The sequence below is a fragment of the Eumetopias jubatus genome, unplaced genomic scaffold, assembly GCF_037043125.1.
Source record: "Eumetopias jubatus isolate StellerSeaLion01/CBP00866 unplaced genomic scaffold, mEumJub1_p1.0 scaffold_8, whole genome shotgun sequence".
In the NCBI taxonomy this organism is placed as follows: domain Eukaryota; kingdom Metazoa; phylum Chordata; class Mammalia; order Carnivora; family Otariidae; genus Eumetopias; species Eumetopias jubatus.
In genome coordinates, this window is record NW_028274814.1 from 4112739 (window position 1) to 4140577 (window position 27839).

The 27839-nt window shown below is 36.6% G+C and overlaps 1 protein-coding gene and 1 pseudogene across 1 annotated transcript in view; one reads left to right on the forward strand and one right to left on the reverse strand.

Annotated features, from left to right (window-relative positions):
- Window positions 1–27839, reverse strand: part of CCDC7 (coiled-coil domain containing 7) — a 395691-nt gene that overhangs the window by 182263 nt on the left and 185589 nt on the right. The gene's annotated exons all lie outside the window — the stretch shown is intronic.
- Window positions 15332–15860, forward strand: LOC114222379 (60S ribosome subunit biogenesis protein NIP7 homolog; annotated as a pseudogene).

A 27839-nucleotide genomic window follows, 5' to 3' on the forward strand; every position in this document is an offset into this window, starting at 1 on the left:
TTGAAAGTAGTGGCTATAAAAAAAAAAGAAAAAGAAAAAGAAAGTAGTGGCTATAAAAAGGAGGTCCTGGAGTGCCCTCCAGTGCAGTGTCCCCAGTTCACCAGAAACTGGCACTCAGGAGAGTCTTCTATATGTGTTGCTTATGCCCTATTGTTATGTCTGAGTCACTGTTCCTTTCAGTGCAGTCATCTGCACTGACTCTCTGCCTGTTGTGGGCTGTGTTTGTTCTCTATAGTGTTAGTTGGACCCCAGGCAGGCCAGCTCTGAGGGGGTATGCCCACCAGGGAACTTGAGAGCAGGGCAGCCATGTTAGCATATTTTGTGTTGGGCCACTAGATCTATGCCAGATCCCCCAAAGTGCTGTGGAAGCTGGGGGCTGTGTGCTGGAGCCACCAAGGATGCAAGGCTGGGTGCGGTCTGTGATGATGGCTGCAAGTGGCTGGGTCCGATGTACAATGGTGACTGGGGGCATGTGACTTCATGATGTGGCATCTGGCCCAGTCATGTGGTAGCAACTATACACTTGGCAACTGGTCTGGGTGCATGCACAGCTTTAACGAAATTTTCCCTGAGCCCTGGGTCAAGGCAAAAAGTATCCGTGCAGCCCCACCTGCTGCAGGTGGCTCTGAGTTTATGCTTGGGAGTGGGGGAGGAAAATGGTGCCCGCCAGCTCCCTCATTTTCAAAGAAGCCCCCCAACACACTCTGAAATCCGTACTAACAGAGCTGTCTCTTGTTTGTCCCTGACATTGTGTAAACTGCTGTTTTTATGTAACCTCTCTGCATGCAGGCTACTCTCTCTTTAAAGGCTGTGATCCAGCTATCACCTACCCTCCCAACTCACCCAGTGCTGAGTCAGATTTTAAAGCTTCAGGCTCCAAGTCCCACTGGTTTTACAAACTCAGAGTTCAGTCCCCCTAGTTTTTAAAGCCAAACAGTTTGAGGATTAGTCTTCCTGATGTCAGATCCCTGATCTGAAGGCCCATTTCCCTGCCCTCTCTGCTCATGTAGTTCCTTCTCTCCTGTGGGCAGCCACTCTCTGCTTTTTTTTACCTTCCTAAGCTTTCAGGTACAGCTTCTTCTCTATATTTAGTTGTGGAGTTTGTTCTGCCAGTGTTTGGATCACTCTCTGGATGTGATGATATCTAATTGTAAATGTAGAATAATGTGAGGTCAGGGTCCTCCTATTCTGCCATATTTGTGATTATGGAGGCTGAGAAGTCCCATGATCTGCCATCTGCAAATTAGAGAACCAGGAAAGCCAGTGGTATAATTGAGTTTGAGTCTGAAGACCTGAGAATTGGAAGGCCAGTGGTATAAATCTCAGTCTGAGTCAGAAGGCCAGAACACTAGGAGCACCTTGTCAGAAAGCAGAAGATGGATGTCTCACATCAAGCAAAAACTTTGTGGTATAGTTTAAAAATAGGAAGCATCATATCTCTGGTTTTTTTCTGCTCGTTCAAGATTGTTTTGGCCATTTAGGGTCATTTTTGTTTCCTTGAAAATTTTAGAATTATTTGTTCTAGTTCTGTGGAAAATTACATCAAAATTTTGATAGGTACTGCACTGAATCTGTAGATTTCCTTGGGCAGTAGAGACATTTTAACAATATTATTTTTCCAATTCATGAGCACAGAATATCTCCCCAGTAATTGCTTCTTCAATTTCTTTCCTCAACCTCTTGGTAGTTTTCAGTGTATAGTCTTTTACCTCCTTGGTTAAATTTATTCCTGGGTATGTTATTTCTGATGTACTTGTATATAATATTGTTTTCTTGATTTGTCTGATATTTCATTATGAGTATAGAGAAACACAACGTATTTCTGTATATTAATTTTGTATCTTGCAACTTTAATAAATTAATTTATTAGTTCTAATAGTTTTTTGGTGGAGTCTTTAGCATTTTCCATATATAGTGTGTAATCTGCAAACAGTGACAGTTTTACTTCTTCCTTTCTAATTTGAATGCTTTTTATTTCTTTTCCTTGCCTAATTGCTATGGCTAGGACTTCCAATACTATGTTGAATAAAAGTAGGGAGAGTGGACATCCTTGTCTTGATCCTTACTGATTTTCTCTCTGGATAATCTATTCATTGATGTAGTGGGGTGTTTCCTACTATTATTGTATTGCTGTCAATTTGTCCCTTTAAGCTTGTTTATATTTGCTTTATATATTTTGAGGTTTCTGTGTTAAATTCATATATACTTATAAATGTAAAATCTTCTTGCTGGATTGCCCCTTTTATCATTATGTAGTATCCCTCTTTGTCTTTTATGACAATCTTTGTTTTAAAATCTTTTTTTGTCAGGGCACCGGGGTGGCTCAGTCAGTTAAGCATCTACCTTCAGCTCAGGTCATGACCCCAGGGTCCTGAGACTGAGCCCCATGTCCAGCTCCCTGCTCAGTGGGGAGTCTGCTTCTCCTGATGCCTCTACTCCCCACTTGTGCTCACTCTCTACTAAATAAATAAAATCTTTAAAAAAAATCTTTTTTGTCTGGTATAGGTAGAGTCTACATCATCTTTCTTTTTTCATCTCTTCACTTACATCTGTGTGTTTTTATTTCTTTTTTTATACTTTATTTATTTTTAATTTAATTTTATTATGTTATGTTAGTCACCATACAATACATCATTAGTTTTTGATGTAGTGATCCATGATTCATTGTTTTGTGTTTTTATTTCTGAAAGGAGTCTCTTGTAAGTAATATATAGATGTGTCTCTTTTTTTTACCTATTCATTCATCCTGTTTTATATTTAAGAAATTTAATTCATTTACATATAAGTGTAAATAAATGTAAATTGCTATAAAGCAATTATTGATAAGTATGTTCTTAACCAACAGTCCAAAATAGATTAGAGATGGGATTAGATTCAGTAATTTACAAAAAACTCCCAATGTCATGCTTCAACACAGCTCAAGTTTTTCTCTGATGTGTTATTATTTCAAATATTAGGACAACAAAACTCTGCAGACCATGTCTACGATTTTCAAAGTGACACAATGTCTTATTTAAGTTGCACTGCTAAAAGTAGTAACAATGACTGTAGGCCTGCCTGGCTACATCATACATTGAGAAAATTCTCTGCCTGGAATATATCATCTGAGACCTCTTTTATCCCAACCATTTTTTAACAATTTAATTGTATCTACTTAAAATGTACAACATGATCATTTGATATACATATATTTGAAGAATGATTACCAAGATCAAGATAATTAATATGTCCATCACCTCACATACATACTAATGGTAACTCTGGGTGGTGGTTTTTTGTTTGTTTGTTTTGGTGAGAATGCTTAAGATCTACTCTTAACAACTTCAAGTATACAATATTATATTTTTTACTATAGTCCCTATTCTGTATATTAGATGCTCAGAACGTATTCTTCTTACAGCTGAAATATTTTGCCCTTTGACCTATATCAACCTATTTCCATCTTCCCCAAGCCCCTGGAAACCAAAATTCTATTTCGATGAAGTTGAGTTTTTGTTTGTTTGTTTGTTTTTTATATTCCACATAAAAGTGATACCATACAGTGTTTGTCTTTCTCTTTCTGGTTTACCTCAGTTAGCATAATGATCTCCAGTTTCATCCATGTACTTATAAAAGGTATGATTTCCTTTTTTATATCTTTTTCACATTTTCTTTATTCATCCATAGAAGAATATTTAGATTGCTTCCATATCTTGTCTATTCTGAATAATGCTGCCATGGACATGGATGTACAGTCTCATGGGTGTGAAGTACTAATTTCTTCAGATATATAACCAGGAGTGGGACCGCTGGATCACATCATAAAAATTCAATTTTTAATTTTTTGAGGAGCTTCCATACTGTTTTCCATAATGGCTGTACCATTTGATACTCCCACCAACATTATATAAGGGTTCCCTTTTCTCCACATCTTTGCAAAGATTTGTAATTTCTTTTCTTTTCTTTTATTATAACCATGCTAACAGGTGTGAGGTAACATCTCATTGTGGTTTTCATTTGCATTTCTCTGATGATTAGTGATATTGAGCACCTTTTTATACCCATATTGGACATTTGTACATCTCTGAGAATTATCTATTCAGATTCATTGCCCAATTTTAAATTGTGTTTTTTTACTCTTGAGCTATATGAGTCCTTTATATTTTTTAATATTAACCTCTTATCAGATATATGGTTTATGAATATTTTCCCTCATTCTGTAGGTTGTCTTTTCAATTGGTTGTTTCATTTAGTGTGCAGAAACCTTTTAATGTAGTCCCATTTGTTTATTTTAGTTTTTGTTGCCTGTCCTTTTGATGTCTTATCCAAGAAATAATTACTAAGACCAATATCAAGGTTCTTTTCCCTGAGTTTTCTTCTAGGAGTTTTATGGTGAGATCTCATGTTTAAGTATTCTACCCATTTCAAGTTAATTTTTGTGAAGAGTGTAAGATAGGCTCTAGTTTCATCAGTTTGCATGTGGATATTCAGTTTTACCAACACCATTTATTAAAGACACTATACTCTCCCCATTGTGAGTTCTTGGCATCCTCGTCAAAAATTAGTTGACTGTATATGCATGGGTTTAAGTCTGGACTCTCTATTCTATTCAACTGCTCTATGTGCCTGCATTTATACCAGTACCATACTGTTTTGATTAATATAGCTTTGTAATAAAGCTTGAAATCTGATAGTGTGATGCTTCACTTTTGTTCTTTCCCAGGAGTGCTTTGGTTCCTTTAGGGTCTTTTGTGATTCTATACAAATTTTAGGATAATCTTTCTATTTATGTAAAAAATGTCATTAGAATTTTGATTGGGATTGATCTGAATCTGTAGATCACTTTGGGAAATATGGACATTTTCACAATATTAATTCTTCAAATACAAGAACATGGGTTATCTTTCCAAGTGTTTGTGTCTACTTCAATGTCATACAGTTTTTAATGTATAGGTCTTTCATCTCCTTGGTTAAAGTTATTCCTAAGTAGTTTTTAATGCTATGATAAATTACATTTCTTTCTTCTTAATTTCTCTTTCAGATAGTTCATTTCATTGTTGCTGTATAGAAATGCCACTCTTCTATATCTTGATTTTGTGTCCTTTAACATTACCAAATTCATGTATTAGTTCTAACAGTTTTTGGTGGAGACTTTCTGCTTATGTTGATCCATCCTTGCATCTTAAGCATAAAAATCCACTTGATCATGTTGACTATTCTTTTTAATGTCCTGTTGAATGTGGTTTGCTAATATTTTCTTGAGAAACTACACCTATATACATCAGGGATTCTTGTCAGTATATTTTTTTGCTTAAAGTGTCTTTATCTCTGATGTCCAGGTAATGCTGGCCTCCTAAAATGAGTTTACAAGTGTTATCTACTTTTCAATTTTTAACAAGAGTTTAAAATGGATTTTGTTAATTTTTCTTTAAATGTGTAATAGAATTCACTGGTTAAGCCATCTGTTCTTAGGCTTTTCTTAGGTTCAGGATTTTTATTACTGTTTCAATCTCCTTACTCATTTTTGGTTCATTCAGATTTTTATTTCTTTATGACTCATTCTAGGTAGTCGCCTACTCTTACTGTGTCTCTATTTCTCCTTTCTGATCAGTTGGTATTTGTTTTATATATATTTTGTTGCTTCTATGTTAGGTGCATAAATATTTACAAATGTTATATCATCTTTACTACATAATAACCTTCTTTGTCTCTTGTCACATTCTTCATCTTAAGGTCTATTTTGTTCAGTATAAGTATAGTCACTTCTCTGTTTTGGTTCCTATTTCCATGGAATATCTTTTTCCATTGCTTCTATTTCAGTTCATCTGTTTCCTGAAAGCTGAAACAAATTGCTTACAGGAAATATATATTTGGGTTTTGTTTTTACCATTCAGCCACTCATTTGAGGAGTAGAACAAGTAAACTAAGAAATGACACAGAAGACATTACAAAACACAAATTTAGAAAAGATAATAAAAGATTTCTATGGACAATTATACACCAATAAGATGGACAACCTAGAAGAAATGGATAAATTCCTACAAACATATGACCTTCAAAGACTGAATTATGAAAAAATAGAAAATCTGATGAGATCAGGGGCACCAGGGTGGCTCTGTCAGTTAAGCATCTGCGTTTGGCTCAGGTCATGATCTCAGGGTCCTGGGATTGAGCCTTGCATCAGGCTCACTGCTCAGCGCGAGTCTGCTTCTTCCTACCCTTCTGCCTCTGCTCCCACCTGTGCACTCTCTCTCTCTCTCTCCCTCCCCTCTCAAATAAATAAATGACATTTGTAAAAAAGAAAAGAGAAGAAAACCTGATGAGATCAATTATTGAGAAGGAGATGAATTAATAATCAAAAAAGTCTCAAAAAAGAAGTCTAGTACCAGATGGCTTCATTGGTAAGTTCTACCAAACATTTTTAAAAAGTATTTATACTAATCCTTTTTAAACTCTTTCCAAAAATGAAGAGAAAGGAACACTTTCAAACTCATTTTACAAGGCCAGCATTACTCTGATACCAAAACCAGAAAAGGACGCTACAAGAAAAGAACATTACAGGCCAATATCCCTGATGAACATAGGTGTAGAAATATTCAAAAAGAAATTTGCAAACAAATTAAGCAGTACATTAAAAGATCATACACCATCACCAAGGGAGATTTAGTCCAATAAAGTTCAACATATGCAAATCAGTAAATGTGATATGCATTAACAAGATGAAGGATAAAATCCATATGATGTTATTGGTAGATCCATTAAAAGCATCTGGATAAATTCAACATCCTTTCATGGTAAAAATTTGCCAACAAAATGACCATAAAGGGAATATACACTAACATAATAAAGACCATAAATGACAAGTCCAAAGCTAAGCATATTCCTCAAAGAGAGCTGACAGATTTTCCACTAAGATCAAAAACAAGACAAGGATGCACAATTTTTTCTACTTTTTTTCAACTTAGTACTGGAAATCACTGCCACAGCAATTAGGCAAGAAAAATCAATAAAAGGCATGTACACTGGAAAAGAAAAAAAAATGTTACTGTTTGGGATGATATGATCTCATATACAGAAAATCCTAAAGACTCCACCAACAAACTGTTAGAATGAATATAAAAATTCAGTAAAGTTTGAGGATACAAATGCAATATATAAAAATCACTGCATTGCTATGCAATAAAATATCTGAAGAAGTATAAATAGCATTGCCATTTACAGTAGCATCAAAAATAAAATACTTAAGAATAAATTTAACAAAGGAGGTTAAATATCTGTACCCTGAAACCATAAAGCTTGGATGAAAGAAATTGAAGAACATAAAAAATTATAAATATTCAATGTTCACTTACTGAAAAAACTCAATATTTTTAAATGTCTATTGTGCCCAAAGTGATCCTCAGATGCAATATATCCCTCTCAACATTCCAGTGGCATTTATCACAGACATAGAAATAATAATCCTAATATTTGTATGGAACCACAAAAGACCTAGACTAGACACAGAAATCTTGAGAAAGAATAAAGCTGGATGCCTCACACTTCTTGAATTCAAACTACATTACAAAACTATAGCAATCCAAACAACATGATATTGGCATTGAAGTAACACACTGGTGAACAGAACAGAAAGCCCAAGAAGAAGCCCATGCATATATTATCAATTAATTTTTAACAAAGTAGCCAAGGATATACAATGGAGAAAGGACAGCCTCTGCAATAAATGGTATTTGCTAAATATTAAGTAACCACAAATTAAAGAATGAAGGGGCGCCTGGGTGGCTCAGTCATTAAGCATCTGCCTTAGGCTCAGGTCATGATCCCAGGGTCCTGGGATCTAGCCCTGCATCAGGCTCCCTGCTTGGTGGGAAGCCTGCTTCTCCCTCTCCCACTCCCCCTGCTTGTGTTCCCTCTCTCGCTGTGTCTCTGTCAAATAAATAAATAAAATCCTAAAAAAAAAAAAAAAGAATGAAGCCAGACCCTCACCTTACACCACATACAACATTCAACCCAAAATACATTAAAGGTTTGGATGTTAATAGCTAAAACTGTAAAATTCATAGAAGAAAACAAAGGAGGTTATCTCCTTGACATTGGACTTGACTATGTTTTTTTTCTTTGACACCAAAAGCAGAGACAAAAAAATACAAAATAAACAAGTAGGACTGCCCCAAACAAAATGCTAGGAAAGTCAACAAAATGAAAAGGCAATCTACAGAATGGGTAAAAGTGTTTTCATACCTCGTATCTGATTAATATCCAAATATAAAAAACTCATGAAACTCAACAACAAAATAACAACACAATTTTAAAAGGGGGAAATAATAGAAATAAACATTTTTCCAAAGCAGACATACAAATAAAGAGGTACAAGAAAAGGTACTCAGGAGAAAGAGGCAAGATGGCAGAAGAGTAGGGGACCTTGTTTCATCTGGTCCCTTGAATTTAGCTGGATAACTATCAAACCATTCTGAACGCCCACAAATTCAGCCTGAGAGGTAAGAAAATATATCTGGAACTCTACAAGTAGAAAAGCAACTGATTTTTGCAAGGTAGGATGTGCAGAGTTGTGAATCTGTGGGGAGAAATGGGAAGATGAATGGAGGCGGGGTAGGGAGCCTCCATATGTTGGCTACTGAAAAGTGATCTAAAACTGGAGCACAAAATTAGAACCTTTAGAAATCTGCTCCAGTGAAAGACATCCCTTACTAAAAAGGGCTCAGGGGATGAAAGGGGCAGAATTCTAGGTGGGTCATGGTGGTCTCAGCATCCCAAGAGACACAGAATGAATGGGAATGCCTGAACTAGTAGAGTACCCAAGCAGTGGAGCAGGGAAACTGGTTATGGTCAGTGAGCCCAGGAGGGAACTCGCAGTTTGGGTTGCCATAAACTGTGAGCCAGGCCAGTTGGGTGACCACTCTTTGCCTGAGCATCCTGAAAAGTACTGGAATGTGTGGGTCATTTACCATCCCCTGGGAGGGGCAAAACAGCTGTACCCACAACCAGGCAACAGCTCTCAGGGCGGTGGTGGTTCCAGAAAGGACGGTAGAGCGGCACCCAGCCATGACCCAGGAGCAGCAGAGCAGAGTGCCCGCACAAGCCCACAACCACTGGCAATCCTGAGGACACAAAGGGCAGGGGTGTTTGTGGGTTCCTGGGACTTCCCCTGGGAGGACTACAGTAGGTGCACACAGAAAGAGTCTGCGGGGTTTGGCACACACAAAAATGAAAACTGTTTGTCCCAGAGCGTTTATTGAAGAGGGGTGGACCACGATCTCTCAGCTCGGCCAGAGATCTGGGCTCAGCCATTTTTGCTCTGATCCTCTGAAGAGGCACAGAAAACGTCCAGGGAAAAAAAGCCAGATATATGATAAGTTTACACTGAGCCCAGACCCCTGACAAAGGGTGGGGCAACTCCACCCAGGGAAAGACACATGAGAGGCAGCACAGCAGGACCCCTCCCCCAGAAGACAGATTGGAAGAACTGGTGGAATAAAACTTTATGGATCCCACAAGACTGTAAAACTCTAGCACCAGGGGAAAATAGTATATTGAGCTACAGGTGTTTTCTCAAGACTTTTATCTTTCAGTCTGAAATGTTCCATTTCTTTTCTTTTTTTTTTTTACCTTTTTCCCATTTCAACTAGATTATTTTACCAATTTATGTTTTTAAATCACTTTTTAACTTTTACTTTTTACATCTACATTTTATAGATATATGCTTCAGTTTAGTCCTTTTTTCACTCTATTCAATTATATATATGTGTGTGTGTGTGTGTGTGTGTGTATATATATATATATATATATATATATATATATATATATATATATAAGTTTTGCTTTCTTTGCAATTTTGAGATGTAGTGTATTCTAAAAGAGAGACCAAAATTCAATCAGGAACAGGTGGATCACCCTGCATTGGCCACCCTGTGATATTATTATAGTCTCTCTTCCCTGCCCCACTTTTTATTGCTTTGTTTCATTGTAGTTTTGTTTGCTTTTGTGTGGTGGCTTCCAACCACTCGGATTTTTCTAAGGTGTATTTTGCTTGGGTTGTGGTTGATATTTTGGACTCTTCTCATTTGCTTACCCATTCTTCTCTGAGCAAAATGACTAGAAGGAGAAATTCATAACAAAAGAAAGAACCAAAGGCAATGCTTTTTGCCACAGAGCTTAATAGATATGGATATAAATAAGATGTCAGAGATGGAATTCAGGATTGCAATTATAAAGTTAATAGCTAGGCTTGAAAAAAGCATAAATGACAATACAGAATCTCTAAGGGTGGAAATGAGATCGAATCAGGCCAAACTTAAAAATGCTATGAATGAGATACAGTCTAAATTGGATGCTCTAACAGCTCTAACAGCTGGGGTAAATGAGGAAGAAGAGAAAATAAGTGATCTAGAGGACAAGCTGATGGAAAAGAAGGAAGCTGAGTAAAAGAGAGAAAGACAACTAATAGCCCTTGAAGAAACGTGTCTAGCAATGATGACATGAAACAAACCAATGTCAGAATTATAGGGTACACCAGGGGGTGGAGAGAGACAGGGCCAGAAGGTACATTTGAGCAAATCATAGCTGAGAACTTCCCTAATCTGGGGAAGGAAACAACAGTCATGTCCAAGAGACAGAGAGGAACCCTTCCAAAATCAATAAAAATAGGTCAAGACCCTGACATATAATGGTGAAGCTTGCAAATCTTAGATAAAAAGAAGCTATCCTGAGAGCAGCTAGGGAGAGTAGGTTCCTTACGTATGTACAGAGGGACAAACATCAGAATAGCCTCAGACCTATCCCCAGAAACCTGGCAGGCCAGAAAGGACTGGAAAGACATATTCAGGGTACTAAATTAAAAGAACATGCAGCCAAGAATACTTTATCCAGTAAGGCTGTCATTCAGAATGGAAGAAGAGATAAAGAGCTTCGAAGACAGACAGAAACTGAAAGAATATATGACCACCAAGCCAGCCCTGCAAGAAATAATAAGGGGGGTACTGTAAGCAAAGAGAGACCCCAAGAGTCACATAGACCAGAAAGAAACAGAGACAATCTATAGAAACACGGACTTTACAGGTAATACAATGGCACCAAATTCATATCTTTCAATAGTTACTCCAAATGTAAATGGGCTAAATGCTCCAACCAAAACACACAGGGTATCAGATTGGATAAAAAAGCAAGAACCACCCATACGCTGTCTATAAGAGACTCATTTTTTTACCTAAAGACACCTCCAGACTGAAAGTGAGGGGGTAGAGAACAATTTACCATACTAATGGACCTCAAACGAAAGCTGGGGTAGGAATCCTCATATCAGACAAATTAGATTTTAAACCAAAGACTGTATAAGAGATGTAGATGGATACTATATCATACTTAAAGGGTCTATCCAACAAGAAGATCTAAAAATTGTAAATATCTATGTCTCCAACATGGAAGCAGCCAACTACATAAACCAATGAATAACCAAAGTAAAGAAACATATTGATAATAATATATTAATACATTAATATTAGGGGACTTCAACACCCCACCCACACCAATAGACAGATCATCTAAGCAGAATATCAACAAAGAAACAAAGGCTTTGAAGGACACACTGGACCAAATGGACTTCACAGATATATAGAACATTCCATTCTAAAACAACAGAATATTCATTCTTCTTGAGTACATATGGGAACTTTCTCCAGAATAGACCAAATACTGAGTCACAAATTAGGCCTGAAATGATACCAAAACATTGAGATTATTCACTACATAGACAACAGTCCTTTGAAACTGGAACTCAATCAGAAGAGGAAATTTGGAAGGAAAACAAACACTTGGAAGTTAAAGACCATCCTACTAAAGAATGAATGGGTCACCTAGGAAATTAAAGAACTTAAAAAAAAAATTCATGGAAATGAATGAGAATGAAAACACATCAGTCCAAAACCTGTGGGATACTGCAAAGGCAGTTCTAAGGGGGGAAATACATAGCCATCCAAGCCTCTCTCAAAAAATTAGAAAAATCCCAAAAGCACAAGCTAACTTTACACCTAAAGGAGCTGGAGAAAAAACAGCAAATAAGGACTAAACCAAGCAGGAGAAGAGAAATAATAAAGATTAGAGCAGAAATCAATGAGATAGAAACAAACAGTAGAACAGATCAACGAATCTAGAAGCTGGTTCTTTAAAGGAATTAATAAGATTGATAAACCTGTGTCCAGACTTATCCAAAAGAAAAGGGAAAGGACCCCAAATCACCAAGGAAATGTTGAAAGAGAAAAACAAAGTTGGGAGCATCACGCTGCCTGATTTCAAGCTATACTACAAAGCTGTGACCACCAAGACACCATGGTACTGGCACAAAAACAGACATATAGACCAGTGGAACAGAAGAGAGCCCAGATATGAACCCTCAACTCTATGATCAACTAATCTTCGACAAAGCAGGAAAGACTATCCAATGGAAAAAGGACAATCTCTTAAATAAATGGTGTTGGGAAAATTGGTCAGCCACATGCAGAAGAATGAAACTGGATCATTCTCTTACACCATACACAAAGATAAACTGAAAATGGATGAATGACCTCAATGTGAGACAGGAATCCATCAAAATCCTAGAGGAGAACACAGGCAGTAACCTCTTCGACCTCAGCTGCAGTAACTTCTTACAAGACACGTCTCTCAAGGCAAGGGCAACAAAATAAAAAATGAACTCTTGGGACTTCATCAAGGTAAAAAGATTCTTCATAGCAAAGAAAACAATCAACAAAACTAAAAGGCAATCTACAGAATGGGAGAAGATATTTGCAAATGACACAACAGACAAAAGGCTGGTATCCAAGTTCTATAAAGAACGTCTCAAATTCAACACCCAAAAAACAAATATTCCAGTCAAGAAATGGGCAGAAGACATGAACAGACACTTCTCCAAAGAAGACATACAAATGACCAACAGACATGAAAAAATGTTCCATATCACTTGGCCTCAGGGAAATACAAATCAAAACCACAATGAGATACCACCTTACACCAGTCAGAATGGCTAAAATTAACAAGACAGGGAACAATAAATGTTGACAAGAATGTGGAGAAAGGGGAACCCTTTTACACTGTTAGTGGGAATGCAAGTTGGTACAGCCACTTTGGAAAACAGTGTGGGGTTCCTCAAAAAATTAAAAATAGAGTTACCCTATGACCCAGCAATTGCACTACTGGGTATTTACCCCAAAGACACAGATGTAGTGAAAAGAAGCAGCACATGCACCCCAATGGTCATAGCAGCAATATCCACAATAGCCAAATTGTGGAAGGACCCAAGATGCCCTTCAACAGATGAATGAATAAAGATGTGGTTCATATATACAATGGAATATTATTCAGTCATCAGAAAGGGTGAATACTTACCATTTACATTGACTGTGATGAAACTGGAGGGTATTATGCTAAGTGAAATAAGTCAATTGGAGAAAGACAATTATCATATGGTTTCACTCATATGTAGAATATAAGAAACAATGCAGAGGACCACAAGGGAAGGGAGGGAAAACTGAATGGGAAGAAATCAGAGAAGAAGACAAACCATGAGAGATTCTTAAGTATGGGAAACAAACTGAGGGTTGATGAAGGGGAGGGGGGGTGTGGGATGGGGTAACTGGGTGATTGGCATTAAGGAGGGCACATGATGTGATAAGCACTGGGTGTTGCACACAGCTGATGAATCATTGAACACTACATCAAAAAGTGTAGATATACTATATGTTGGCTAATGGAATTTAAATAATAAAAAAAGGTACTCAACATCATCCGAGATATGAAAATCAAACCACAACAAGATATTACCTTTTAGAATGCACTTTGTCAAGAGGATAAGATTTAAGTGTTGGCAAAGATGTGGAGAAAGACAACACTTCTACACTGTTGATAGGAATGGAAACTGGTACAGTCATTATGGAGAATAGTATGCAAGGTCCTCAAAAAATTAAAAATAGAACTACCATATGATCCAGCATTCCCATTCCTGGACATTAATCCAAAGTGATTGAAATAAGTATTTCAAAAAGACATCTTCACACCCATGGTCACTCCAGCATATTCACAATAGCGAAGACATGGAAACAACCCAAGTGTCCCTCAGTAGATAAAGTAGATGTAGTATAGGCATACAGTGGAATATTCGATCATTGGAAAGAAGGATATCTTGTCATCTGTGACAACCTGGATGAGTTTGGAGTCAGAATGGCAAGTGAAATAAGCCAGACAGAGAAAGACAAATACTGTATGGTTTCACTTACATGTAGAAGTTTTTTAAAAAGTCAAACTCATAAAAACAGAGATAAGAAGATAAGGGAATAGAAGAAAAGATAATGGTAGTTACTAGACAGTGAGGAGCACTTGAGGTCCCCTGGCTGTATGGGACACTACCAAAGAGAATCAGTTCTTTCTTATAGTATACATAGTAGTGAGGAAGGAGGTCCATGATGACAAAAAGGGAGAGATCACAAGAGTGGCAGAAAGGATTCTCAGAGGGCATAAAATGGATTCAATTCCCACTGATGCATTGTAAACTCCATCTGAAAGCCCACACATGAGCTGCTGGAAACCAGTGGGACTTAAGGCCTGGAATTTTAAAAATCAGTAGGCTGGGCTCTAGGAGAGCTTGGAGGGCAACTAGAGGCTGAGTCCCACCTTTAAATATCCAGCTTAGCAAACAGCCCATGGACATACAGCTTGGTAGCAACAGTTTGAAAGGTACCAAGAGCTTATGGGAGGGAGAGTTACTGATCTCAGAGTTTGCTGAGGGACTTCTCTGGGAACAAAGGAGCTGGCAGGTGCCATTTTCCCCATCCCCGCCTCCTAGCATAAACACACTGCCACCTGTGAGAACCAGCACTGCAGGCATTCACTACTTAACTTTTCTTACACCAAGCCCCACCCCCTCCAGCCAGGCTATTATTCAGAATAGAAGAAGAGAGAGAGTTTCTCAGACAAACAAAAACTAAAGGAGTTCATGACCACTAAACCAGCCCTACAAGAAATATTAAAGAGGACTCTTTGAGTGAAAAGGAAAGAGCATATGTAAGTCATAAAAGTAGAAAAGTAGAAAACAAAATCTGTTAAAATAAGCTTTCTGTAAAAAAAAAAATCAGTCAAGAGGTTAACAAAATAATGTAAAATATAACCCCATATATCTAAAATGTGGGTGGAAGAGGAGTAAACAATGGGTTCAAACTTATGTGGCCATCAACTTAATATAGACGGCTACATACAGAAGATGTTCTAACCACTAGTCAAAAACCACTAATAGTTCTGTTTCTAGCCACTGAGTCATGCAGATTCAGTGTTGCAACCCAGTGGGAAAATGCAGTCTTTGATTGAAAAAGGGACCCACATAACATTTGAGATGATAGCGAAATACATTTGGGAAAATCTTCAGCTACTGGTCAACAAGCCCAATGGCAACTACTGTTTCAGCCACACAATGACTAGGGGTACTACATGAATGAGAAGATTCTGAAGTAGGCCACCAACATCTCTAGGGAAAAGCTGGTGTCACGGAATACCTCACTAAGACTCACAAGATCCAGTTGCACATCACAATTCTGGATTACCTTGCAGCCTATGCCAAGTATAAAGTGTGAATAAAGCCTGGAGCAGAGCAGTCCTTCCTGTAAGGGAAAAATGTGTTGAAATCTAGACCAGGTTGAATCATTGAAAATAATTTTCAGTACCAAGGAGAGGTGGTGTTCTCCATGACAGACATCCCTTTGAATTTTGGGGTGGCAGCAAAGTCTGCACAAGACTGCAGGAAAGTAGATTCCATGGTGATTCTGGTATTTCATCAAGCAGACATTGGGGAATATGTGTGGCATGAAGAGACACTGACTTAAAACAAAATCATTGTAAGGACTTATGCTATGTGGAAAGACCTTGCTTTGTTTCCTGTATCTGTGTATGCTCTAGCATAATGTTGAATTCTGTTAACAATGTAAATTCTTCAAGGACTTCTTAGTTTAATATATCTCTAGAAGGGATGAATGCAGGCTGGACTGTTATGCAGAAATGGCTCAAAAATGGCATTTTGGATCTTTGTGTTTGTGACTAAATAGAATACTGTGTTTTATATTTGAATCAGAGAGCTTTTGGTCTTGCATAACAGGTTCTAAATCATTGGAACTCAGGACAAGAATAGCTTATTATTGATGTACTAAACCTTGGCTAATTGAATTTAAATAAAAAATAAAAATTTTTAAAAAGAATAGCTTACTGTTATCTGTAACAACACTGTTTTCCAAACTCATAATAAGAACACAATGGATTTCCTTCATTATTTATTAATCTGATGAAAATTACATATTGCCATATCAGAATGGTAGGCCATGTATGGGATTTTACAAATGAAATTTGGTTAAAATAATAATAGCAGCAGGGACAGCTGGGTGGCTCAGCTGGTTAAATGTCTGACTCTTGATTTTAGTTCAGGTCATGATCTCAGGATCCTGAGATTGAGCCCTGCATAAGGCTCTGTATTCAGCCCAGAGTTGCTTGAGATCTCTCTCTCCCTCTCCTTTGGCCCCTCCCCTGCTCAGGCTAAATACATACATACATAAAATCTTTAAAAATAATAACAGCAACTTGTTCTGCTAATTTTCTATACAGTAGGTATTGTGTGGAAGAAAAACTTGGAGTCAAACCACAGTTCTAACACCTACCAGCTGTATGGCTTTATAGGAGTCATTAAACTTTAATAAGCTTGATTTTCTTCTTCTGTTTCAAAAAAAGCTTTAACCATCTATCTAAGGATGGTTTTTAGAATTAGAAATCATGTTTATAAAGCACTTAGCACTGTGCCTGGCAAATGATAGGTGTTAAATAAATGGTAGAATTATTTTTATATTGCATATACTAGGTATTTCTATTACTAAGAGTAGGATCTTATGAGTATGGTCTAATTATATATCTTGGTTCTTGAACTTTCTTTTATTTAGATGGTATGATCCCAGGCTAATGTTATTTTCATCATCTAGATTTCTTAAAATGTATCCCTCATGAACCTTTACTTACCTGACTGGACTAGACAGAAGGCACTAATCAGAGACCCTGAAATAAGCGCCTCTACCCTTTCCCATGACTGCCAAAATTATTTTTGGAATTATAAAAAATTTTTTAAAAATGAAAAAAAATTCCACTAAGTTTTAAAAAACTGCCTGTATTGTAAAAAAGTCTTTAATTAATATACTGCTTATTTTAAATCCAAAAAAGAACACTAATATATATGCAAAGAATAAAGAGAAGGGAACCCAAGTATATCATTAAAGTAAACCAGCAAACCATGAAAGAGAGCAAGAGAAGAAAGGATCAGAGAAAAACTACATAAACAACCACAAAATAACAATAAATACAAATACAAAATACAAATACAATGATTTTGAATGTAAATGGACCAAACGCACTAACCAAAAGACCCAGAGCGACAGAATGGATGAAAAAAAAAAAAAAAACAAGACCCAAATATATGCTGCCTACAAGAGACTCATTTTAGACCTAAAGATAATTGCAGATTGAAAGTGAGGGGATGGAAAAAAAAATCTATCATGCAAATGTATGTCAAAAGAATGCTCGAGTTGCAATATTTATATCAGACAAAATAGACTTTAAAATAAAGACTATAACAAGAGACAAAAAAAAGACACTAATTACAAAAGGAACAATCCAACAAGAAGATCTAACAATTGTAAATATTTACACCCTCAACATAGGAGCATCCAAATACATAAAACAGTTAATAACAAACATAAAGGAACTAATAATAATAATATAATAATAGTAGGGGATTTTAAGCCCCCACTTATATCGATGGACAGATCATCTAAACAGAAAATAAAAAAGGAAGCAATGGCTTTGTTCTTTCTTGTTTTTTTTTTTTAAATTATATTATGTTAATCTAAACAGAAAATCAAAAAGGAAGCAATGGCTTTGAATGACACATTGGACTAACTGGACTTAAGAGACAGCAGCATTATCTACAATAGTCAAACTATGGAAACAGTCCAAGTGTCCATCAACTGATAAATGGATAAAGAAAATGTAATATATGTGTATACACACACACACACACACACACACACACACACACACACACACACGGAATATTATTCAGCCATAAAAAAGAATGAAATCTTGCCATTTCAAGGACATCGATAGATCTAGAGAGTATTATGCTAAGCAAAATAAATCCGAGAAAGAAAGACAAATACCATATGACTTCACTCACATGTGGAATTTAAGAAACAAAACAAACAAGCAAAGGGGAAAAGAGAGCAAGAGGAAAACCAAGAAAAAGACTCTTACCTATAGAGGGCAAACATGGTTACCAGAGGGCAGTGGGCAGGTGAATAGGTGATAGGGATTAAGGAGAGCACTTGTGATAAACACTTGATGATGTATGAATCACTATATTGTACATCTGAAACTAATATTATACTGTAAGTTAACTAACTGGAATTTTAAAACGTTTAGGAATCATAAGGAAAATACATATATGTACTGTACTGCATTTATCAAAAAAATCTGCATAATATTAGACCCATGTTGTCCAAGGGTCAACTGTTTAAGAAATTAGGAAGATAACAAACAAATGATCTAATATTGCACCTCAAAGAACTAGAACAAATTAAGCCCAAACACAGCTGAAGTAAGGAAATAATAAAGGTAAGAATGAAAATAGATGAAATAGAGACCAGAGAAACAATAGAAGAAATCTACAGTTTTTTCCAAAACATAAACAAAATTGACAAACCTTTAGCAAGACTAATTAAGAAAAAAAAGATTAATAAATAAAATCAGAAATGAAAGAGGAGTAATTACAACTGACAGTACCAAAATCCATAGGATCATAAGAGACTACTATGAACAATCATAAGCCAACAAATTAGATATCTAGAAGAAATGAATAAGTTCCTAGAATTATACAACCGATCAAGACTGAAGCAGGAAGAGACAGAAGATCTGAGAGACCAATAAAAAGTAAGGATATTAAAATAGTAATCAAAAACCTCCCAACACAGAAAACCCCACAACCAGATGGTTTAAGTGGTGAATTATATAAAACATTTAAAGAAAAACTAATGCCAATCATTCTCAGAAATTTAAGAAGGAAGGAACATTTCCCAACTCATTGTAGGAGTCTAGTATTACCTGATTCCAAATGCCAGATATGGACAGTACAAGAAAACTACAGACTAATTTTCCTGACGAGTATAGATGCAAAAACTGACAACAAAATATTAGCAAACCAAATTCAAGAACTCATTAAAAGGATCAGGACACTGTGACCAAGTGCAATTTATCCCTGGGATGCAGGGATAGTTCATCATACATAAATTAATGATTGTGATATATCACAATTCATTTAATAGAATGAAAAATAAAAATCATATGATCACCTTAATAGATGCAGAAAAAGCATTTGGCAAAATACAACATTCTTTTACGATAAAAACTTTCAATGGCTTAGGCATAGAAGCTTGGGTATAGAAGGCACATAAGTCACATATGACAAACCCATAGCTAACATTATACTCAATGAAGAAAAATGTAAAGCTTTTTCTCTAAGATCAGGAACAATACAAGTGTACCAATATTCAGTACAGTACTGGAAGTCCTAGCTGGAGCAATCAGGCAAGAAAAAGAAATAAAAGGCATCCAAATAGGAAAGAATTAAAATTTTCATTATTTGCAGATGGTAAAATTTTGTACAGTTGACTTTTGAACAACATGGCTTGAACTGCATGGGTCCACTTATATGTAGATTTTTTTAATAAATGCAGTGATATAAATGTTATTTTCTCTTCCTTATGATTTTCCTAACATTTTCTTTTCTCTAGCTTGCTTTATTGTAAGAATGTAGTATATAATATATATAACATATAAAACATGTATTAATTGGCTGTTTATGTTATTGGTAAGGCTTCTGGTCAACAGTAGGCCATTAATAGTTAAGTTTTAGGGGAGTCAAAAGTTAGACACAGATTTTTGACTGAACAGTCAAACAGACCCTTCATTGTTTAAGGGTCAATTGTATATTGAAAATCCCCAAAACTAAAAACTGTGGAATATGATCAATAAATTTAGTAAAGCTGCAGGATATAAGATCAATACACAGAAGTAAGTTGTAGTTCCGCATGCTAATAGTGAAATACCTGAAAAAGAAATAAAGTAAAATATCCTATTTACAATGCATTGAAAATCATAAAACAGCTAGGAGAAGATTTAACAGAGGAAGTAAAAAATATGTACAATTAAAACTACAAGAAGTTGTTGAAAGAAATTGAAGAAGATACAAACAAATGGAAGGAAATCCATGTTTATGAATCGGAAGAGTCAATATTGTTTAAATGTCCATGCTATCCAGAACTATCTATAGATTCAATGCAATATTTATCAAAATTCCAATGTAATTTTTCATAGGAATAGATACAACAATTTGTATGGAACAACAAAAGAACTCCAATAACAAAACAATCATGAGAAAGAAGAGGCATCACACTTCCTGATTCAAACTATACTACAAAACTATAGTAAATAAAACAGTATGGTCTTGCATAAAAATAAACATAGGCCAATGGAATAGAAAACACAGAATTAAACCTCTGCATATATGGCCCTCTAATATTTGACAAGGGAGACAAGAACATCCAATGCGGAAATGATTGTCTCTTCAACAAATGGTGCTAGGAAAACCAGATAACCACATGCAAACAAAATGAAATCATACCCCTGACTTACACATCTCACAAAAATTAACTCAAAATGGATCAAAGATTTAAACATAAGATCTGATACTAAAAAACTCCTAAAAGAAAACAGGAATATATGAGCTCCTCAACATTGGTCTGACAATGATTTTTTTGAGTTTGACATCAACAGCACAAGCAACAGAAGAAAAAATCAGTAAGTGGGACATCAAACTTAAAAGCTTCTACACTGCAAAAGAAACAATTAACATAAGTGACATCACCAAGATGGCGACATAGGTCACTCTTGACTTTGCTGTCCCTCATAAGAAGGACAAATAATTATTCACAGACAGACACCAGTGAGAAAATCCTAAAACATGGGGATGAGGCTAAAGCATTACAGAGACCAAGACAGACCACTTAGAAGAATAAGAGAAGGGGTTACACACTGACCACAATGCCCCTCCCTCAGGCCAGTGCAACATCACACTGAGAGGTCTCTTCTAAGCTTATCATTCCTCCTTTGGGGGAAAAAAAAAGAACCCAGGGTGGATATCGAGCTCACTAGCATTGTGAGTTATTTATTAGGAATCCCCAGTGCAGTCTCACATCATGAGGATTTCAAGGGAATACGCAGGGTTTGACCACTGGGAATCTGATTGTGATGGGGAAGTGAAGAGGGACTTGTAGCAACCAGCTCTCAGATCTAGGCAGACTGATTTCCTACTTCAGTGCCCAAGTTGTAGGCCCAACCAGCAGTTTTCATAATCTGCACAGCCCAGAAACACTCAAGCGGAGAGTCCAACAGGTAGATCTGATAGTTTGCAGAGCAAAGCAAGTGGTCCTATTTAGCCAGGGAAATTGCAGAATGGGTTAGCATGAGCCAAGATCACAAAGAGCCTTTCTGGCCATGAAGCTGGTTCTCCCTGTACCTGTGCAGGGAAAATAATTTGTCGTCCTGCCCACCGCTGAATACAGCCTTAAGTCCAACCTAACCATACCACATGGAAAGCCATGTAGCTCATCCAACAGCCCTGCTTATAGTGGCACTTGAACAGAGAGTACACCCCATGGCTTTTCCTGTCTACAGAGCAAGGCCAGTGGTCCTGTCTCACCAGTGAATTCAGTGCAGTCTTGGCTGATTCAGGCCCCCAAACAAAATACAGTAATAGAGGAAATGAGGGGGAATGGTTTAAGGCATACAGAAAACAAATCTAAACTTGACAATTTCTCCCTTAATAGTAATTAATGAATTAAACTATCCAATCAAAAGACAGGTAGCAGCAGAATAGGTTAAAAAAAAAACTGCATAGGGATGTCCACTCTCACCACTGCTATTCAACATAGTATTAGAAGTCCTAGCCACAGCAATCAGACAACAAAAAGAAATCAAAGGCATCCAAATCGGCAAAGAGGAAGTCAAACTCTCACTCTTTGCAGATGATATGATACTTTATGTGGAAAACCCAAAAGACTCCACCCCAAAACTGCTAGAACTCATACAGGAATTCAGTCAAGTAGCAGGCTATAAAATCAATGCACAGAAATCAGTGGCATTCCTATACACCAACAACAAGACAGAAGAGAGACAAATCAAGGAGTCGATCCCATTCACAATTGCACCCAAAACCATAAGATACCTAGGAATAAATTTAACCAAAGAGGCAAAGGATCTGTACTCAGAAAACTATAAAATACTCAGGAAAGAAATTGAAGAAGACACAAAGAAATGGAAAAACGTTCCATGCTCATGGATTGGAAGAACCAACATTGTGAAGATGTCAATGCTACCTAGAGCAATCTATACATTCAATGCAATCCCCATCAAAATACCATCCACTTTTTTCAAAGAAATGGAACAAATAATCCTAAAATTTGTATGGAACCAGAAGAGACCCCGAATAGCCAGAGGAATATTGAAAAAGAAAAACAAAGCTGGCGGCATCACAATTCCGGACTTCCAGCTCTATTACAAAGCTGTCATCATCAAGACAGTATGGTACTGGCACAAAAACAGACACATAGATCAATGGAACAGAATCGAGAGCCCAGAAATGGACCCTCAACTCTATGGTCAACTTATCTTTGACAAAGCAGGAAAGAATGTCCAGTGGAAAAAAGACAGTCTCTTCAACAAATGGTGTTGGGAAAATTGGACAGCCACATGCAGAAGAATGAAACTGGACCATTTCCTTACACCACACACAAAAATAGACTCCAAATGGTTGAAAGACCTAAACGTGAGACAGGAGTCCATCCAAATGCTAAAAGAGAACACAGGTAGCAACCTCTTCGACCTCAGCCGCAGCAACTTCTTCCTAGAAACATCACCAAAGGCACAGGAAGCCAGGGCAAAAATGAACTATTGGGATTTCATCAAGATAAAAAGCTTTTGCACAGCAAAAGAAACAGTCCACAAAACCAAAAGACAACCGACAGAATGGGAGAAAATATTTGCAAATGACATATCAGATAAAGGGCTAGTATCCAAAATCTATAAATAACTTATCAAACTCAACACCCAAAGAACAAATAATCCAATCAAGAAATGGGCAGAAGACATGAACAGACATTTTTCCAAAGAAGACATCCAAATGGCCAACAGGCACATGAAAAAGTGCTCAACATCGCTCGGCATCAGGGAAATCCAAATCAAAACCTCAATGAGATACCACCTCACACCCGTCAGAATGGCTAAAATGAACAAGTCAGGGAACGACAGATGTTGGCGGGGATGTGGAGAAAGGGGAACCCTCCTACACTGTTGGTGGGAATGCAAGCTGGTGCAACCACTCTGGAAAACAGTATGGAGGTTCCTCAAACAGTTGAAATTAGAGCTACCATTCGATCCAGCAATTGCACTTCTGGGTATTTACCCCAAAGATACAAATGTAGGGACCTGAAGGGGTACGTGCACCCCAATGTTTATAGCAGCAATGTCCACAATAGCCAAACTGTGGAAAGAGCCAAGATGTCCATCGACAGATGAATGGATAAAGAAGAGGTGGTATATATACACAATGGAATATTATGCAGCCATCAAAAGGAATGAGATCTTGCCATTTGCAACGACGTGGATGGAACTGGAGGGTGTTATGCTGAGTGAAATAAGTCAATCAGAGAAAGACATGTATCATATGACCTCACTGATATGAGGAATTCTTAATCTCAGGAACAAACTGAGGGTTGCTGGAGTGGTCGGGGGTGGGAGGGATGGGGTGGCTGGGTGATGGACATTGGGGAAGATATGTGCTACGGTGAGCGCTGTGAATTGTGTAAGACTGTTGAATCACAGATCTGTACTTCTGAAACAAATAACGCAACATATGTTAAGAAAAAAGAAAAAGAAGATAGCAGGAGAGGAAGAATGAAGGGGAGTAAGTCAGAGGGGGAGACGAACCAGGAGAGATAATGGACTCTTGAAAAACAAACTGAGGTTTCTGGAGGGGAGGAGGGTGGGGGGATGGGTTAGCCTGGTGATGGGTATTGAGGAGGGCACATTCTGCATGGAGCACTGGGTGTTATGAACAAACAATGAATCATGGAACAGTACACCAAAACAAATTATGTAATATATGGTGATTAACATAACAATAAAAAAATCTAAAAAAAAATCCTTAGGAAAAAAAAACTGCATAATCTCCTAGATGCTCTGTATATGAGGTTCATTTTACATGCAAAGACAAATAGACTGAAAGTGAAGGGATGGAACTCTATGTAAATAGTAACCAAGAGAGTGGAAGTGGTGTGATGATCAATTTTATGTGTTGACTTGGCTAAGAAATGCCCAGATACCTGGTAAAACATTATTTCTGAGGATGTCTGTGAAGGCATCTTCAGAAGAGATTAGCATTTGAATCAATAGCCTGAGATCACCTTCATCAGTGTGGGTGCACATCCTCCAAGATACTGAGGGCCTAAGTAGAACAAAAAGATGGAGAAAAGGTGAATTTTCTTTCTCAATTTGAACTGAGACATCCATCTTCTCCTGCCCTTGGACATTGGCACTCCTGGTTCTAGGGAGTCAGGCTGAGACTGGGACTTACACCATCTACAGCCTCCCAATTCTGAGGCCTTTGGGCTCAAACTGAATTACACCCCCAGTGTTCCTGGTTCTCCAGCTTGCAGACAGTGAATCATGGGACTCCTTGGCCTTCATAACTGCATGTGCCAATTATTACAATAAATCTCCTTTTATATATCTATATCAATATTTATATATATCCTATTTGTTCTATTTCTCTGGGGAATCCTAAAATAGGTGGCTTTATTAATATCAAACAAGATAGACTTTAAGTCAAAAACTGTTGCAAGAGACAAAGAATCACATTATATATAGACAAAAGGGTCATTCATCAAGAATATGTAACAACTATGACCATATGCACACACAAAAAAGAACCCCAAAATATATGAAGCCAACAAGCAGATAAAAGATCCACAAATAAATATAGGACTTGAACATTATACACCAATTGGACATGACAAATGGCATTTATGAAACCCACAGCTAACATTCAACTCAATGGTGAAAGAATGAAACATTTCTCCCTAAGAACAGGAACAAGACAAAGATGTCTGTTTTTACCAGTACTATTCAACATTGTACTAGAATTTTGAGCAAGAGCAGTTAGAAAATAAAAAGAAATAAAAGGCATCCAAATTGGAAAAGGAGTAAAACTATCTTTATTCACAGATGACATGATCATATATTTAGAAAATCCCAAAGATTCCATACAGAAATATTAAAGTTAAATTCAGCAAAGTTTCAGGATTCAAGATCAGCATACAAAATCAGTTGTATTTCTAAACACCAGCAATGAGTAATTTGAAAATGAAATTAAAAAAAATTCCATCACAATATGTCAGAAAGAATAAAATACTTAGGAATAATATTGCCCAAGAATTATACACTGAAAACTATCAAATATTGTTATAATAAACTAAATAAGACCTAAATAAAATGGAAAGGCCTCCTGGTTTCATGAATTGGGGGACTTAATATTATTAAGATGACAGTACTTCCCAAGGTGATCTACAGATTCAGTGCATTCTCTATGAAAATCCCAAAAGCCTATTTGAAAAAATGAAAAAATTTGATCCTAAAATTCATAATTTGTTGCAGGAGGTCTAAAATAGCCAAAGTGGTATTGAAAAAGACAAAATTTAAGAATTCATACTTCCCCATTCCAAACTTACTACAAAGCTAAAGTAAATCAATGCAGTGTGATAATGACATGTGGATAAATATTTATACCAGTGGAATACAATTAAGAGCACAGAAATAAACACATACATGGGGTTGACTGGTGTTTGACTAGGGTGCCAATACAATTCAGTGGAAAAAGAAGAGCCTCTTCAACAAACAATGCAGGGATAAGTCAATTTCCACAGGCAAAAAAAAAAAAAAAATTAAGTTGTATGTATCACTACTTCACACCATATACAAAAATTAACTCAAAATGTATCAATGACTTAAATATAAGAGCTAAAACCATAAAGCTTTTAGAAGAAGGATAAATCTCTATTATCTTAGATTTGGCAATTGATTCTCAGATATTGACACCAAAAGCATAGCAACAAAATGAGAAACAGATAAATTGAGCTTCATAAAATTATTTTTATGCATCAAAGGACATTTTCAAGAAAGTGAAAAGATAACCTACCCAATGAGAGCAAATATTTGTAAACCATATATCTGACAAAAGGTTTAATATCCAGAATATATAAAGAACCTCTAAAACTCAGCAACAAAAAGACAAACAACCCAATTATAAATGGTGAAGGAGTTGAATAGATGTTTTTTCCAAAGAAGATATACAAATGACCAATAAGCACATAAAAAAATGCTTAACATCTTTAGTAATTAGGGAAATGCAAATCAAAATCACAATGAGATATATTTCATACCTACTAGAATTATTACAATTAAAAGAGCAAGGAAAACAAGTGTTGGCAAGAATGTGTATCCTTCTACACTGCTGGTGGAAGTATAAAATGGTGCAACCACTGTGGAAAACAGTTGGGCAGTTACTCCAAAAGCTAAAATTAGAATTATCATATGATCCAGCAATTACATGCCTACCCAAAATAATTGAAAACAGATTTAAACTGCTACCCATACACCATGTTCATTGCAGCATTATTCACAATAGCCAAAAGACAGAAACAACACAAATGTGCATCAGCAGGTAAATGGATAAACAAAACGTGATACACATACACACACACACGCAACAGAATCTTATTCATCCATTAGACAAGGAAGGAAGTTCTGACACATCATGGATGAAACTTAAAAACATTATGCTAAGTGAAATAGGCCAGCTACAAAAGGACAAATGTATAATTTCACTCATATGAGATATAATAGGCACGTTCAGAGAGATAGAAGTAAATTAGACATTACCAGGGGCTGGATAGGGGCAGGAATGGGAGTTACTGCTTAATGAATTTCTTTTTTAGGTGATGAAAAGTTGTGGAACTAGAGGTAGTGATGGTTGCCCAACATTGTGAATGTCATTCATGCCATTGAATTGTACACTTAAACGATGATTAAAATGGCAAATTTCATGTTATATATATTTTACCACAATAAAAATTTTAGTAGATTGATTAAACTCAGGCTAACTGCTGGTTAAAATTTGTAATAAACTTTGAATAAAAGAAAACATCCTGATCATAATAAGGAATACTTATCTCAGATAACCTGGTAACATAGGTTATAACAGCTATAAGCAGAGGAACTCTCAACTCAAAGCACAATAGAAGAGTAATTCTCCTGCACTCTACATCACAACCATTTAATTTTATTTTGAAAGTTCAAGCCAATGTTGTAAGATATGGGTTGATTATAAAAGTTATATATGTTGGAAGGGAAGAACAAATTTATCAGTTTTAATATAGATATCTAATATATATATTTTATATATATATATATATTTTTTTTTTTTTAAGAGAGAGGGAACACGTTCAAGTTGGGGGTGGGGGGCAGGGGGAGAATCTTAATCAGGCTCCACCCCCCCAGCACAGAGCCCCATGCGGGGCTCGATCCCAGAATCCTGAGATCATGACCAGAGCTGAAATAGAGTCAGTCACTTAATCAACTGAGCCACCCAGGCACCCTGTTTT